Here is a 16535-nt window from a genome sequence, read left to right on the forward strand (position 1 = left end):
AATTCAACCATTTGTTATTAATATAGGGAACTTTGCTTCTTTGTATTTGAATTAACTATAGCTCTGCACACTTAAAATCAATATCAATCACTTTGGTTTAGGTTTATCTCTTATATACAGTAGAGTTAGTGTACTTTGATATGCATTGTGAAAAACTATCTGTTTAAAAAATGTATTGATTTGAGAAATGTTTATACTTTCTATCTTTTTTTAATGCAGCTATTATTAGAAAGGTGAAAATGCACATACTTCCTGCTTTTTGAACTCTTTTCCCTCCAACTTTGGTGTTTATATAATTTTTTCATTAAAACATATACCACATACCTTCCATTTATTTATCCAAAGCTTCACATTTATTTTAATCTCATATACTACTGTGTTTCCCCGAAAATAAGACATTCTCTGAAAATAAGACCTAGTGCATGGAAAGATAAGACATCCCCTGAAAATAAGACCTAGCGCAACTTTGGGAGAAAAAATTAATATAAGACACTGTCTTATTTTCGGGGAAACAGGGTAGTATACAGGTAAATGTATAAAATGCTTATACAATCTCCCTCTCCCCCCAAATTTTTCTAATAGTTTTTTGTTTGGCTGGTAATAATTTTTTTTTCCTGCCTGATTGCAAATATTAGTGATTTTCAACCAGTATGCTGTAAGAATCTTTAAAACCTACAAAACCTGATTATTTAGTCAAAAGCATTGACCTTTTTTCCCTTATATTGTCAAATAAAAAATGACAACAGCCAACACAACAATAGCCATCCAGTGTGAAGGAATCACAATTATACCATTTTTTTTTGTCTAATAGGCAAAAATATATATATTTTGGTATGACAAAGTATTTTAGTGGTTACTTTATGCATATCATGAGATGAAAAATGTTGAAAATCACTGGCCTAACCTAGTATAGTTTCACAGAATTTTCTGTTAACAACTAGAGGCCTAGTGCATGAAATTTGCACATGGCAGGGTAGGGGTAGTGTGTGTCCCTCAAACCAGCTTTACCTTCTCCAATCTGGGACCCCTCAGGGGAATCTCTGTGGGATTGGGCCTAAATGGGCAGTCTTACATCCCTCTCACAATCCAGGACTATTGGCTCCCAACTCCTTGCCTGCCTGCCTGCCTGACTGCCCCTAACCACTTCTTCATGCCAGCCTGATCACCATCCTTCTACCTCCTCCCATCTGGTAAACACCAATCTGTTCACCTCTATGAGTCTGTTTCTATATTATTTGTTCATTTTCTATGTTTTTAAATTTGCCTTTCCCTGTCTGAGTTATTTCATCTAGCATAATAGTATTAACTTATTAACTTTTAAACTGTTGGTTAAATTCTATGGGGTTGTTTTACAGACAAAGAAATTAGGGACAGATAAGTTAGATACTATATGTAGACAATGTAAAATGATTTAATTCAGTATTGTGGCTTTTAAACAGTTGATATATGTCTATCTCTGTCTATGTACATACAACTTATCAATTTAAACAGCCTTCTCTTTTTGGCATTTTCCTTTTTGAATTCACTTAGAATAGTGCTTTCTTTTTCTGTGTCTGATTATTTTGTTTTGTTTTATCACATCTCTGTAAAGATCCTACTATCTTTCAAAATGGAAGTCACTGATATCTCTCTATAAATCATTTCAGATTCATCTCTGTCACATTTGGGGGGGGGCAGGGAGCAGTATTGCTTTCATTCATTTATTTATAGCATGGTATTGCAAAACTGTATCAGTATACTGTGTTCTTATCATTCTTCTCTGGACCTAAGATTTCATTATTCCTCCACAATAATGGCATTTCAACTGCATGTTGTCTTTTAAATTTATCACACATTTCCCCAATTAAGTCATTTTGTCTATGGGTACTCATCATATTTTAGAATCCTTTTTTATCCATCTTACTAAAATGATTCTTGTCAAGTATGACAGTTTCCATCAAATTTATAGTGTTTCTTTATAACATGAAACTTCACTAAGTTTAATATTTTCCTCCTTTAAAATAGCATCACACTTTTCTACATTCTCCCATCCCCCTTCCCCCTGAATCACCATGAATCTTTTTCCCCCCTCTTTGCTTCACCCTTCTCATCCAGCACCCTACCAACTCCCCTATGACAGTTGTTAGTATGTTCTCTGTATTCATGAGTCTGTTTCCACTTGTTTGTTAATTTATTCTGTTCACTGGATTCCATATATAAGTGAAATAATAAAGTTCTTATCTTTCTTTGGCTTATTTTGTTTAGCATAATCTCTTCAGGCTCATCCTTGTTGTCACAAAGGGTAAAATGTCTTTCTTTTCTTGTGGTTGAGTGCATTCCATTGTGTGAATGTACCATAGCTGTTTTACCACTCATCTACTGATATACACTTGGGCTACTTCAAAATGTTGGTCATTGTAGGTAATGCTGCAATGAACATAGGGGTACATATATTCTTTCAAGTCAGTGTTTAGGGTTTCTTGGGTATCTTCCAAGAAGTGGAATTGCTGGGTCACAAGGCAGTTCCATAGGAGAATAAATGGTAATGAAATGGGGTAGTAAACACACAATATGAAAAACAGATGATGTGTTGTAGAATGTATATCTGAAATCTATATAATTTTATTAACCAATGTCACACCAATGAATTCAATTATTATAAAAAAAGAAAAAATTAGGATCACATTTTTGTGCCTTTCCTTTGTTACATATGTCATTTAATTTTTTAAAATATATTTTTATTGATTTCAGAGAGAAAGGGAGAGATAGAAACATCAATGATGAGAATCATTGATTGGCTGACTCCTGCATGCCCCCTACTGGGGATGGAGTTCACAACACCGGGTATGTGTCCTTGATCAGAATTGAACGTAGGGCTTTTGGTCTACAGGCCAGCGCCCTATCCACTGAGCCAAACCAGCTCGGGCTCTCATTTAATTTTTTTTATATACTATTTATCTTATCTTCCTTCATCAGTAAGTCCTCCTTTAATTTATCAAATTATATTACAACCAATCTGTCACCATGCATTTTCTTCATCAACCCTTTTACAATTTATAATTATGGGTTGTTTTTGTAATTTAGTCTAACTTCCTATTAAATTACTAGGTCTAATTGGCTGGGAAGTATATTTTGCAGAGGAATTTATGCATGCTAAACAATAAACATTTTTATTAGGTAAATGAAGGAAATTAGCTAACTATATTTAAATATATTTTAGAAGTATGTTTTGCCAATATTTATTTATAACTTCTATAGTATCTGGCATACATTAGTTCTCTATATACATTTATGGAATTAAAATTTAAATTAAAATGTCAAAAAATAAAATATTATCTACCTTCTCCTGAAATAGAAATTCCATATCCTGCATTCTTACTCTTCTTTGTAATTATTAAACAGACATCTAAACACAATGTATCAGTTTAACTACTTAGACCAGTGAAAAGGTTTGTCTTTTAAAATATATATATATATATATTATATATTTAATTTCAGAGAGGAAAAGGAGAGAGAGACAGAAACATCAATAATGAGAGAGAATCGTTGATTGGCTGCCTTCTTGAAACTGAGGCATATGCATGACTGGGAATCAAAATATAACTTCCTGGTTCATAGATCAATGTGCAACCACTGAACCACACAAGCTGGGAGAAAAGGCTTATCTTACTCCTCTGTTTTCCTTAGTAAGCATGGGATTTCATAACAAAATACCATAAACCAAGAGACTTAAACAACAAAAACTTAATTCTGTCAGTTTGGAGCTGGAAGTCTAAGATCAGGATGACAGTATGGTTTAGTTCTGGTGAAAGCTTTTTTACTGTCTTGCAGATGGCTGCCTTCTTAGTGCATACTTAGATGGGGGAGAGAGTCTACAATTTATTTTTATAAAGGGACAAATCACATGATAAGGACTCCACCCTTATGACTCAGCTAAACTGAGTGTTCTCTGAAGCCCCATCTTCAAATGACATCACACTCAGCTTCAACATATAGATGCTTGAGGGAACAATTCAGTCCACAGAACCTAACTGGCCCTGATATACAAGTTTTAAGAAAGTTAATCAAGGAATCAAAAGGTCTTATGAGTGTATCATAAGACAGTCAATGGCTTCTGTGTTTCTGTAAGTAGGTTAGAATTCCATTTTAGAAATTAAAAAGAGAAATTCTGCCTGTAATGATCTACTAATATTCATAGTAACTACTTATGTACTTACTTATTTCATGTCCGGACACAGAGCAGTTAAAATCTCCCTGGGATGGGGTAGCTTCATCTCTGGTATATCCTGGAGAATCATTAGAGCCTTGCAATATCTCACAGCTATTCCAAGACCCAAGCATATTTGTAATGATTCCACAAAGATTGTTGCTGAAAGAATATAAAAAAAATATAGATCTGTAACAGATCTATATATTTTTTTATATTCTTTTAGCAACAATGATTCAAATAAACACAGTTATTAAATACTGAGTTATGGAAGACCTATAATAGGGCACAGTCCTGTCCTTCTGGAAGTCTATGAGGAGTCAGATACTTCACATAGGAGTGCAGAGATATAAATAAGAACATTGGCACAATAGGAGCATGGGATAGGAACAAATAAATCAGTCTGTGATGGAGTTAATCAGGGAAGTTTCCTTATGCAAATGATGGCTGAGTTCAGGTGACCTTTCTTTAAAATATCAACTCTACTTCTAAATTTTATCCTAAGGAGATACACACATATGAAAAAAAAATATATGTCCAAGTAGTTTCATTGCTATCTTTAAACAAAATACTTTGGAACCAACCAAAATGTTCATTAGCATAATGTAATTTAAGTAATAAGCCATCATTAAAAATGATAATATAAGCTTATATTAATTAAAAACAATAATTTCTAGGATACGGTTGGGGAAAACCAGATCACAGGTCAAATGTGAGCTGCTTTTTATATGAAATTGAATAACAATAAAATGCCTACCTGTGATTGCTTTTTACTTCTCTTTTGTATGGTTTAGATTTTATTCATTTTCCCAAATCCAAAAGAGCTGTTTGAAATGTGTAAGAATAGCTTATCTCTTAGAAAATACACTGATAGTATTGTCTAACTCATTTCTGGTAACTAGAAGTAGTACTTTAAAGACTTTTTAAATCATTGCTAATTATTGCAGGTAAATTCAATGGAGAAAACCTTTCTACAAATATTTTAATATCTCTTAATTTATGTGTAAAAATTCTGTACACACAGAATTTTATTGCCAACACTTCCAGAATAGGAATTAACCTTGCCAAAATGAGCTATTATATTAGATATTTAAATAATTAAAAAATCAAATTCTAATATTTTGACTATGAGTAAATGCATAATTTTACTTTCTCATATTTAAAAAAATATTTAATTCATTTTAAAAATATGAATATCATTCATATCTATTCTAATCTTCCACATAATTTTTCATTTTCCATATCATTAAAAAGTTAATAGTTAATAGATCATAGTATATTATAGTTTAATAGTACTTTAGAAATCACTCCATTAGTGTTAAAATAACTAATATTAAAATGTCCTGAAATTTATCCTGGCCAAGTGCTCAGTTGGTTGAAGCATAATCCTATGCACCATAATGTTGCAGGTTCAATCCCTGGTCAGAGCACATATGTAGGTTTTGGATCCCAGGTTTGGGCTACTATGAGAGGCAACCAATCAAGCTTCTGAAATCTCTCTCTCTCTCTCTCTCTCTCTCTCTCTCTCTCTCTCTCTCTCTCTCTCTTCTCTCTATTCCTATCTCTTTCTTCTCTCTGTTTCTCTCTCTCACTCTTTCTCTCACTCTAAAAATCAATAAACTTATCCTTTGGTGAGGATAAAAACCAATGCCTTGCAATTCACTTTGTGATAAATTTTATCAAAGAACATTTAAGGCAAATATAAAGTTAAAATGTAGCTATACTTAAAAGCATTACGAGTTCTATCAATTAAGACATGTAATTTAAAACTTACATATAATTTAGTTAAATTTGAAATAGGATATTCCTTTTACACTAAGAAATATCAACATCACTTCTTAATCTTCTTATTAGTTTTACACAAACTGTATTATCCTCATTTTACAAATAGGAAACAAGTTGTAAAGAGATGGTTGTCTAGTTCTTTGATTTATGTATAAAATAAAATTTGTTCCTATTCTGCTAGATTTGGGGCTGTGGTATAAAAAAATCAACAAAGTTAGATGATAATCTTGCCACTACCATACAGTAAGACAAATAAGTGATATATTTTTTAATATTAAACTAGAGTCAGATCTTGAAGAATTCAGTTTCTACCTATGATTTTGATGTACTCTTAAAATCTTGCTAGAAGAAGCTCTGATTTAGTCTCTTTATATTTTCTGCTAATTGACTTGGCCAATGGTGAGTGTCAAAACAGGAACCAAGAGGCCCCTGGTTTGATTCCCACTCAAGGCAAATGCCTGGGTTGCTGGCTTGATCTCCAGTAGGTGGTGTGCAGGTGGCACACTCTATTATTATCCCTTACTCTCTCTCTAAAAACCCAATAAAAACGTATTTGAAAATACTTTCTACAAATTTCTTTTCTAATAGGTGAGCAAAAAATGAGAAGGCAAAGAAAAAAATATTTCCTCAGGTGACTCTATACCACATTCCAAATTATCTCAGTATATTCTAATCTTCACAACAAAAAAGAGGATCTCAAACAATGCTTTGTACCTATGCATGAGTGTGTGTTTTAAATAAATCTTAGAAGAAAATTTTACTTGATTATTATGTTTGTTAAACATTCATTGCTATTAAACATTATTCTCCATATTATAGAACTAAAAAATAATTTACTTATAAATAACTTATTAAATTCCAAGCTTTAAGAGTGAAATTTTTATTGATTTTTATTATGGTTAAATTTTACAGCAAAATACATGAGGTATATATAGTATTCTAAGTTAGCTCTAGGCAGTCCTGCAAGGTGGTTCACACAAAATGTATTTTTTATGGTAAAATACAAATAGTTATTGCTACCTACTATACGTTGTTTAAAAAAGTATATCAATTGGTACAAGAAAAGTTTTCAAAATTTGTAATAAAGAAATATATTTTGCCCTGCCAGCATAGTTCAGTGGTTGAGTGTTGACCTATGATCCAGGAGGTCAGGGTTCAATTCCCGATCAGGGCATATGCCCAGGTTTCAAACTCCATTCCCAGTGTGGTGCATGTAGGAGGCAGCCAATCAATGATTCTCTCTCATCATTGATGTTTCTCTCTCTCTCTCCCTCTCCCTCACTCTCTGAAATCAAGATATATATATATACATATATATATATATATATATATATATATATATAATTCTTTTTAAATAAATATATTTTATGCTGTTTATCTTGGATTTTCCCCAAATATATTTGATCACAATATCATCTATTGATAGCCCAGGACACTAGTATTTTCCATTGGAAATTTTGGGGAAATCTAATATTATGAGTTTAAGAGAAAGAACAAATTATGTATAATTTGTAGTGTATTTGGGTTCTTTGAAGCCTAAAAACTATTGAAAATTTGATTGATTATAGCAATGTTTACTACTCCTCAGTTTAGAGAAAAACTGCAGTTCATATTATGTCTGCACCACTTATCCAGCTCCAAGGACCTAGACAAGTTGTTTTAGCTATAATTTTTTATTTCCTTTTTTATTAATAGGAGTTCCTGTTGGTAGTGATAGACTAATATACCGAGATAATAAATATTTGAGGGGTTTTTTTTGGTGTAAATCCCCTATCTCACTGTTTTGTGAGGCTGAAATACAAATTATCTATTTCCCTCATCTATTAAAAAAGGAAATAATTATTTCAACCTTAGTTTGCTGTTTTCCAAAGCATTTTTACCTTTTTTCATTTGCTCAACAATGTGTGACGTTTTAACTTTGAGTATTCTAATAGGTGTGTATTTGATTCCAATTGTGGTGTTAATTTGCATTTCCTCCATAAGCATTTATTTATATCATCATTGATCATTTATATAATTATTTTAGGGAAGTACCTGTTTAAATATTTTCTCTATTTTTAAGAGTGATATTTGAATTTATATTATTATTATTATTATTATTATTGTACTGTAAATGTTAACCATATATTCTAATTTCAAGTCTTTTATCAGTATGTGTTTTGCTAGTATTTTTTTTCCTCAGTCATATTATATTTTGCCTTTTCCTTCAATGATCACTTAGGTTTTAACTTTTAGATTGTGTCTGAGCTTAATCAAACTCCTTAAGATAATTATTTCACCTGATTTGAGTTTTTGTTCTAGCAATTGCTATAACTTCTGGAAATCCACTTATTGCTTTTCTTTTGAATATAGTATTTTGTTTTTCTCTTCAGAAGTTTTAAGAATTTTTTTTTATTTTTCAGAGTTTTGTTTTTTCCTACACACATCCAAATGTAGATTTATTTTATGCAGCTACATTGTGTTTCTTGAACTTGAATAGGCAAGAATTTGAGCAATTCTTACATATCCATAATCATCACCTACATTCCAATGGCCTCATACCATCATCTCTTAAACATATTTTGTTAGGTCTTCTCATTTTCCATCCCACTATGCTTTTTCACAATTATTTAGTTCACTAATTATCTTTTCAAGCTATGCTAAACTGTGGCTTTACCTGCTTATTAACTTCTTAAAGCAGCCTTTTTATTTCCATATAATAAACAGTTGCTTGTTTTGATTTGCTATTTTATAACTTTGCCTATTCATAAAACATATTTTCTATGGTTTTGATGATTACGGTTATTAGCCTTAGGAATTCTATTTCTCTTCTTTCAGGATTTTGAATGTATTGATAATTCATGGTAGAAATGTTTTTTCGTTTTTTCTTTTCTTTTTTTTTTGTCTTGTGCAATTTTCTCTAAAAAGTGTATTTTCAGTCGCACATTTATCTTCTGTGCAAATTTCATTCAGTCTCAGTTTGGATAATATACCTTCAAAGCATCTGACAGATGAGTAGTTACAAACTATGGAATGTATGCATCATAGAATACCACTTTGAATAAAAGGGAATGAACTATCCATACCTGAAACAACCTGCATGACTCTCTAAGGAACTATACTCTACAAAAAAAATCCAACTCTAAAAGACAGTGATCTGTAGGGTTGCATTTAAACGTTTTGAAATTACAAAATTTTAGAAATGGAGAAGATATTAGTACTTGCCAGTTACTATCAATAGGTTTGGAAGTGGAATGGAGTGATAAGGTGATTGAAGACTGGCAGGAGGTACATGGGTATCTATATTAATAAAAGCCTAGGTGGTCCTTGAGCCCTCGCAAAACACCCTCACATCATCACAAGGTGGCCGTCACAAGATGGCAGGCAGGAGAGGGCAGTTGGAGGTGATCAGGTTGGCAGGGGAGCAGTTAGGCATTAATCAGGCTGGCAGGGGAACAATTAGGAGGCAATCAGACAGGCAGGCAGGCGAGCGGTTAGGAGCCAGCAGTTTCAGATTGTAAGAGGGATGTCCAACTGCCGGTTTAGGCCCTATCCCCCGGACAGCCCCCAAGGACATCCTGTTTGGAGAGTGTGCAGGCCGGGCTGAGGGACTTCTTCCCATCCCTACCCCCTGTACACAAATTTCATGCAGAAGGCCTCTATTCTGTATAATAAAAGCCTAAGCAACTATTACAGTAGAACAACCAGAATGACCAGCTGCTATGATGCGCATTGACCACTAGGGGGCAGATGCTCAATGCAGGAGCTGGTCCCTGGTGGCCAGTGAGCTCCTACAGGGGGAGCACCACTCAGCCAGAAGGCAGGCTCACAGTGGTGGTGGATGGAGTTTCTCCAGCCTTGGCTAAGGAGCAGGAGCCTAGAGATAAGGAGCAGCAAGCAGGCAGGGGGTAAGGAGAGAAGGAGCCTGGACATCCCCCAGAGAGTCCTGGACTGTGAGACTGCATAGGTTGGGCCGAGGAACCCCCACCCCCCCAGTGCATGAATTTTGTGTACAAGGCCTCTAGTGTTATATAAGACAATAGGAAAGGTTTTCTTGTGATGTCATTGCTCAATATTTTGACAGTAGTAATGGATACAAAAATTTACACATGTGAGAAAATCATATGAAGCTTTATAAATACAAACACAAAAGTATAAGTAAAATTACAAAATACTAAATAAGACCTGTGGATTATATCAATGTCAATATCTTGGTTGTCCCATACTATAGTTTTACAAAATATAACCATTGTAATATACTGGGTAAAGTGTATATATATATATATATATATATATATATATATATAGACTTCTCTGTATTTTCTCTTATAATTTAGTGTAAAACTGCAACTATCTTAATAAAAACTTCAATTAGATACAGACTATATAAGGAAAAAAATGTTATCCACAGTCTAGGAAATGATATTTGCAACCCATATAACTAACAAGGAATTAGTGTAGAGAATATAACAAAACCTCTATAAGGTGATAAGAAAAAGGACAAAAATCTAATAGGAAAAAATTCAAGTGTAATAAATTTTACAAAAATGAATTTCATGTACCAGGCCTCTAGTATAAGAATGAGAGCTTAGGGTCAGGAAGGCTTCCTTATCAAGAGAAAATAAGTCCTAATTGTCTGTGTTGAGCTTACCACCTTCCCCTATAGTCCCTCTGGTGGCCAACACATGCACCCTTTCCCGCCAAAAAATGAAACACCTGAACTTTCCTCTCAGAGGACAGATATCTCAGAGGATAGATATAGTAGTGGGGTGGACATGTAATATGTTACATATATGCTTATGTAAAACAAAGAAAAACACATTGAACAGGAAAAGATATCACCACACATGTTCACTGAGTAAGTAAATGGTTCACTTTCTCTTTCTACTCTTGCTTTTGGTATTGACTGTTTTCATTCTCCCTCTTTGTATGTCACAGAAAGAATAGTAATGATCTGCATATAATTATTGCATGATGAAGTTACTTGAATCAAAATTTGAATATAATATAAATAACTGTTTGGGGAATATCTGTTATGTGTGGTACAGTCTTTCAAAAATATTCATTTATTGACTCTCCTCAATATGAGGTAATCTAAAGTGAAAAGCGTCATGCTGATAATTTAAATATAGTAATCTAAGAGAAAAAACAAACTGTGAAATTGAACCCTTATGGGACATATTTACTTCCAATGTAATGTTAAACCATACACCAAAAGTAAATGAAGTATAACAAAATTCAATAAGCAAATCAGGAAATATACTGACACTCTGATTTCCCCAGGTTCTCATTTTGAAAATGACTTTAAACAATAATAAAAAAAAAAACTTTAGATATAAATAGTGTTTGCAAACCTCAGTATTGAAAGAATATTCTTTGAAATGCATTTCCTATGTGGATATTGCAGAGGTTTTGCCTAAAAATTTTTGTCATCCCAAACCTGTTCTGTAAACTATTATTCTGTCAGTATTCTTTTAAATATTGTTCATTGTGTAGATTCAGCTTTTATAATTTCAAGGAGAACGTCTTAAATGAGATAGCAAAACAAAGCTACATAAGAGAGAAGCATGTTTTATATTTTGTACTAAGTGATCTTTCCTATGGCTTTTCATGTTTGCTCTTAATGTAGATACATGCATGAGTTAAGGAAGGACCTAATAAAAAATACAATATTTTAAACTTAGTTACTAGCATGACTCTTTTGCTTTACATTATTTCATATCATGGAGACTCAACAAAACAATCTCTTAAAAACTTTCTATCAAACAACATAAAATACATTTTCCAAATTATTACTAATATTGTAGCATGGGGCAGAGGGACCCAACTTCCCTATAGCCCAAGGATGCTATTGCTTACAAGCAGTTATCTTTCCCCCCCCCTAGATCAATGTTTCTCAACACTGACTGATCATTAAAAAATACCCCATAACTGCTTAAAAACTGTGGGTGTCCTGCCCCATTACCAGAGATTGAATAAGTCTGTAGTAGGGCCTTTGAATTGACAAAATATTGGGCTTACCATTATCTTTTTTCCTTTGGAATAGGCTTCCCCACATCATACACAACTTCTTTCTTTCTGTCACTATTACTAGTGTCAGAACTATCCTTTCAAAATTATAAGACAAAAATGTACGTTTAGTCTATAAATCTTGGTATGTGAATGCAAGCTAAAGGAACATAAAACTCCACATTTTTTAAAAAAGTTGTAGATTTCCTTAGTATATACTTAAAAAAGAAACAAAACCAACGTAAAACAACCTATCTAAACTTAAATCTACTCAACAGCTGTTTTGCTCCAGGCAGCACTGGCTCTCCCTCTTCACCCTGGTGAGAGACTATGTTAGGTCTTAGTCTACCTGGGACCTTGATTAATGGGAGAAATGAAAATTCATCAAGGAAATACACTCCAAGTGTAATTCTGGTTATTATGTCTGTCTATGATAACAGTCATAACATGAATTCACACTTTATTGTTCTTCCATCAGCCAGACCTAGTTTGAATTCTGGCTCAATCATTCACTGGTTAATTACTTCAGAGTAGCTGGCTAATTTCTTTGTGCCTCAGTTTCCTTATCTTCTGGGAAATAGCATCTCCTATTTTCTGTTATAAACACTTTCCATTCTGTGATCGCCAGGATGTTAAAGACTGACAACTCATGAAAGAGAAAAGATTCAAAGAATCTAAAACTACAAATCTTGTTTATAGCATGAAGCCCATTAAACTGCACTTTAAGAAGGTCCTCTTCCAGAAAATTGTATGTATGTGAGTCACTAAAGAGCATATTTGCTTAAGCAAATGTGCAGTGAGTTTTCTGTGTGATGAAAGAGCCCTAAGAATTCCATAGACTGTCCTAAGTGAGATAATCTACATAGTGTTTAGGAGAGACCCTGCCACTTATTCTAAATACTTTTCAGGTATTATTGTAGCAAAATTTGCTATTATTTAACATCAGCAAGAGATTGGAATACCTGACATATAATTCATGAAAATTAATTTAAATTATAAAAATTAATTTCTTGCTTTATGATGCTTTTATCCTGAGTCTGGCCTACTTGTAGTTCACTCTTAAATTTTAGGGTTTTTTTTGACACATTCATTTCTTGCCAGTCACATTTTCAAGGAATTGAAAATATCTTCTTCAAGATTTCTAAGGACCATCTAATTCTGTTTTCTCAATATATTGGGTCGGCAGCTAAGTAATTGCGGGTTTCACACATATATGGCTTCAGTTGAATTTTTAGGTTTGCAGACGTAGTACAAATGTAAAACACATTTTGTTATTTGATAGTTGGCTATTCAGCTGTTAATCAGTAAAAAAAGTTTTTTGATCTGTTTTGTAGTTTTCGTTTGGCGCTCTTTGAAAAATGGAAAATCAAAAGGAACATTTTCGTCATATTTTGCTTTTTTATTTCTGCAAAGGGAAAAACGCATCGCAAGCTCATAAAAAGTTATGTACTGTTTATGGTGACGAAGCCTTAAAAGAACGGCAGTGTCAAAATTGGTTTGCCAAATTTCGTTCTGGTGATTTTTCACTCAAAGATGAAAAACGCTCTGGTCGTCCAGTTGAAGTTGATGACGCCCTAATCAAAGCAATAATCAATTCGGACTGTCACAGTACAACACATGAGATTGCAGAGAAGCTTCATGTATCACATACATGCATTGAAAATCACTTAAAACAACTTGGCTATGTTCAAAAACTCGATACATGGGTTCCTCACGAACTGAAAGAATCACAGTTAACGCAACGCATTAGCAGCTGCGATTTGCTAAAGAAACGTAATGAAAGTGATCCATTTTTAAAACGACTGATAACTGGTGATGAAAAATGGGTTGTTTACAACAATATCAAGCGGAAAAGATCGTGGAGCAGGCCAGGTGAACCAACTCAAACAACATCAAAAGCTGATATTCATCAAAAGAAGGTTTTGTTATCAGTTTGGTGGGATTACAAAGGAATTGTCTACTTTGAACTCTTACCACCCAACCGAACGATCAATTCTGATGTCTACATTGAACAACTAACGAAATTAAACAATGCAGTTGAAGAAAAGCGGCCCGAATTGACAAATCGAAAAGGTGTTGTATTCCATCATGACACTGCAAGGCCACCCACATCTTTGGTCACTCGGCAAAAATTAATGGAGCTTGGTTGGGATGTTTTGCCACATCCACCATATAGTCCTGACCTTGCACCATCTGATTACTTTTTGTTTCGATCTTTACAAAACTCCTTGAATGGTAAAAATTTCAATAATGATGATGATGTCAAATCGTACCTGATTCAGTTTTTTGCTAATAAAAAACAGAAGTTTTTTGAACGTGGGATTATGATGCTGCCTGAAAGATGGCAAAAGGTCATTGATCAAAATGGGCAATACATTACAGAATAAACTTATTTAGTTCCATGAAAAAATTGTCTTTGATTTTCTTTAAAAAATCCGCAATTACTTTACTTAGTTGCCGACCCAATAAATAGTTGAGTTTGTAGTGGACTCACTACAAAAGCCTGGAAAACTATGTTTTTCAAGAATCCTTTATAACACAGTTATTTTGTACATTGATTTATGATTTCCTTCAAAAAGTAGCACAGCATTTTATATAAATGATGTCTTCTAATAACATCTGTACTACAATAACTCTTTCACTGGAAAGATCTTTGGAGTTTTATTTGAAAACCGCATGTGTGAAACAAAATACTGTATTCTGACTTTTACCATCCATGTGAAATGTCACCTAATGTAATTCTGTTGGTTTCTGAATAAAGGTACTTCAGTTTTAAGCACCAGAAATCAAGTGTAGCCTACTTAAGAGAAACAAAAGAAATTCATTGAAAGAATTCACGGTAATCCATAGATCAAAGGTAAAGCAAAACAACTACATCTTGCAAAGTACAGGATACAGGGACATTTGCAGGAATAAGAGAGGCATCTGCCTATGATATTGCAATTGGTGTGTGTCAGCTCCTCCCTTGGTCTCTCCTTGTGGCAATGCCTGAGATTCAAATTCCTGATAGAGAGGATCTGGATGGTCCTTAGTGAAAAGTCAGTATTTTCAAAAGATAATTCTGGATGTTTTTATACAAAATAAATAAACAAGAACAAAGGTCAATAAAAGCAGTTAAGAGATATAAGATGAACAAAAAGAAGAGATCCTCACTCTAGTACCTAACCTAAACTCTTTACATGGATATGCAAATCTCTTTTCTTTAAAACCCTAATTTATTTCTTTTAAGTCTCCCCTTGTTTAATTCATCTGTCCATGACCTATTCTCTAGTCAATCTGCAGAATTTCTTCTGAACATATTCCTCACATTTCTAACTTTGGTAGCTGCTACAGGAGTTTCCTCTTCCTTGAATGACCCACATGATCTATTGAATTTTTTCCATCAAGTTTTAGCATAATTCTTTCTTCAGAGTTATTTCCCCATCCTTTCTTAAACATAAATTCCTTAAAGGCAGGATTCATATTTATATAAAAAAGCAAAGTAATGTTGTGACTTGAACAAATGTAATATTGAATTAATATGTGGTCAGTGTTTGAAGAAACAATTGCCACATTCTGGCAAGACCTTCTTTACAATATCTCATATTTTTTTTTAATGATTTTCCAGTCCTATGCTATCAGTTCATGTTCTATTATTATTTCTCAATTATTTCCTATTAGTCTCCATGCTCATACATTTTTTCCACACTAGCCTTTACAAAACATATTAATACCCTTCTCATAATTTTATCTTCCTCTTGCTTATTGATTGAAAATTTATTTTAATCATACAACTTTCTGGAATCCCCTTGCAGCCTGTATTTCTACATCTACTTACTCAGTTGACTAATTCAACAAAGTAGTCATTCATTCATTATTTTCACTCATTTCTTATCCATTTTCTTTAACTAAGCCTACATTCCAGCATAGCAGGGCTGCTTTCTCTCAGCTATTATACACGATTTCCCACATTTTAAAACATACGTTGTCTGGAATAGCTTAGAAATCAGCTTGTTCACATCATACCCGTGTGTTTCAAAGCCTTTCTTGAAATTGTAATTTATTTGCTTTTTAAGCCAAAATTTAAATATCACTTCAAACTAACACTTAGGAATGCAAAGATGAATAACCTGCAGCCTGTTTCCCAAGTTCAAGAGAGGCAAGAAAGTAGGGAGGCAATTTCAATATGGGATCTTACCCTGATAGAGGTATGTTATTAACAATTATGTATTATCATTGATGAATGATATTTGATGGATATTAGAGGATAAAGAAGGTTTTCAGAAAGAAACCTGTATATATTTATAAACTCCTAGGAAAATGTTATATTGTTAGAAGCCATAATAGTGAAGGCTAAGACAGAAACATGTGCCCAGATGTGGGACATGAGAGAGAGGATCTTTTTGAAAAGCTCATTTCTTAGTAGGCCAGAAGTTTAGATTTGAGGAGAATAGTTCTAAGGTGAGTTTATCGTATATATAAAGAGCCAGAGTCCATAATGACCAAGGCTCTACAGCCAGTGCTGGTGCAGTGACTATTTTAGTATCAGAGCAAGGGACTATTGTTATTCATTATCTTGAAATCAATATATTAATTT

This window comes from Pipistrellus hanaki, assembly GCF_964339955.1.
Source record: "Pipistrellus hanaki genome assembly, chromosome: 3".
Lineage (NCBI taxonomy): Eukaryota > Metazoa > Chordata > Mammalia > Chiroptera > Vespertilionidae > Pipistrellus > Pipistrellus hanaki.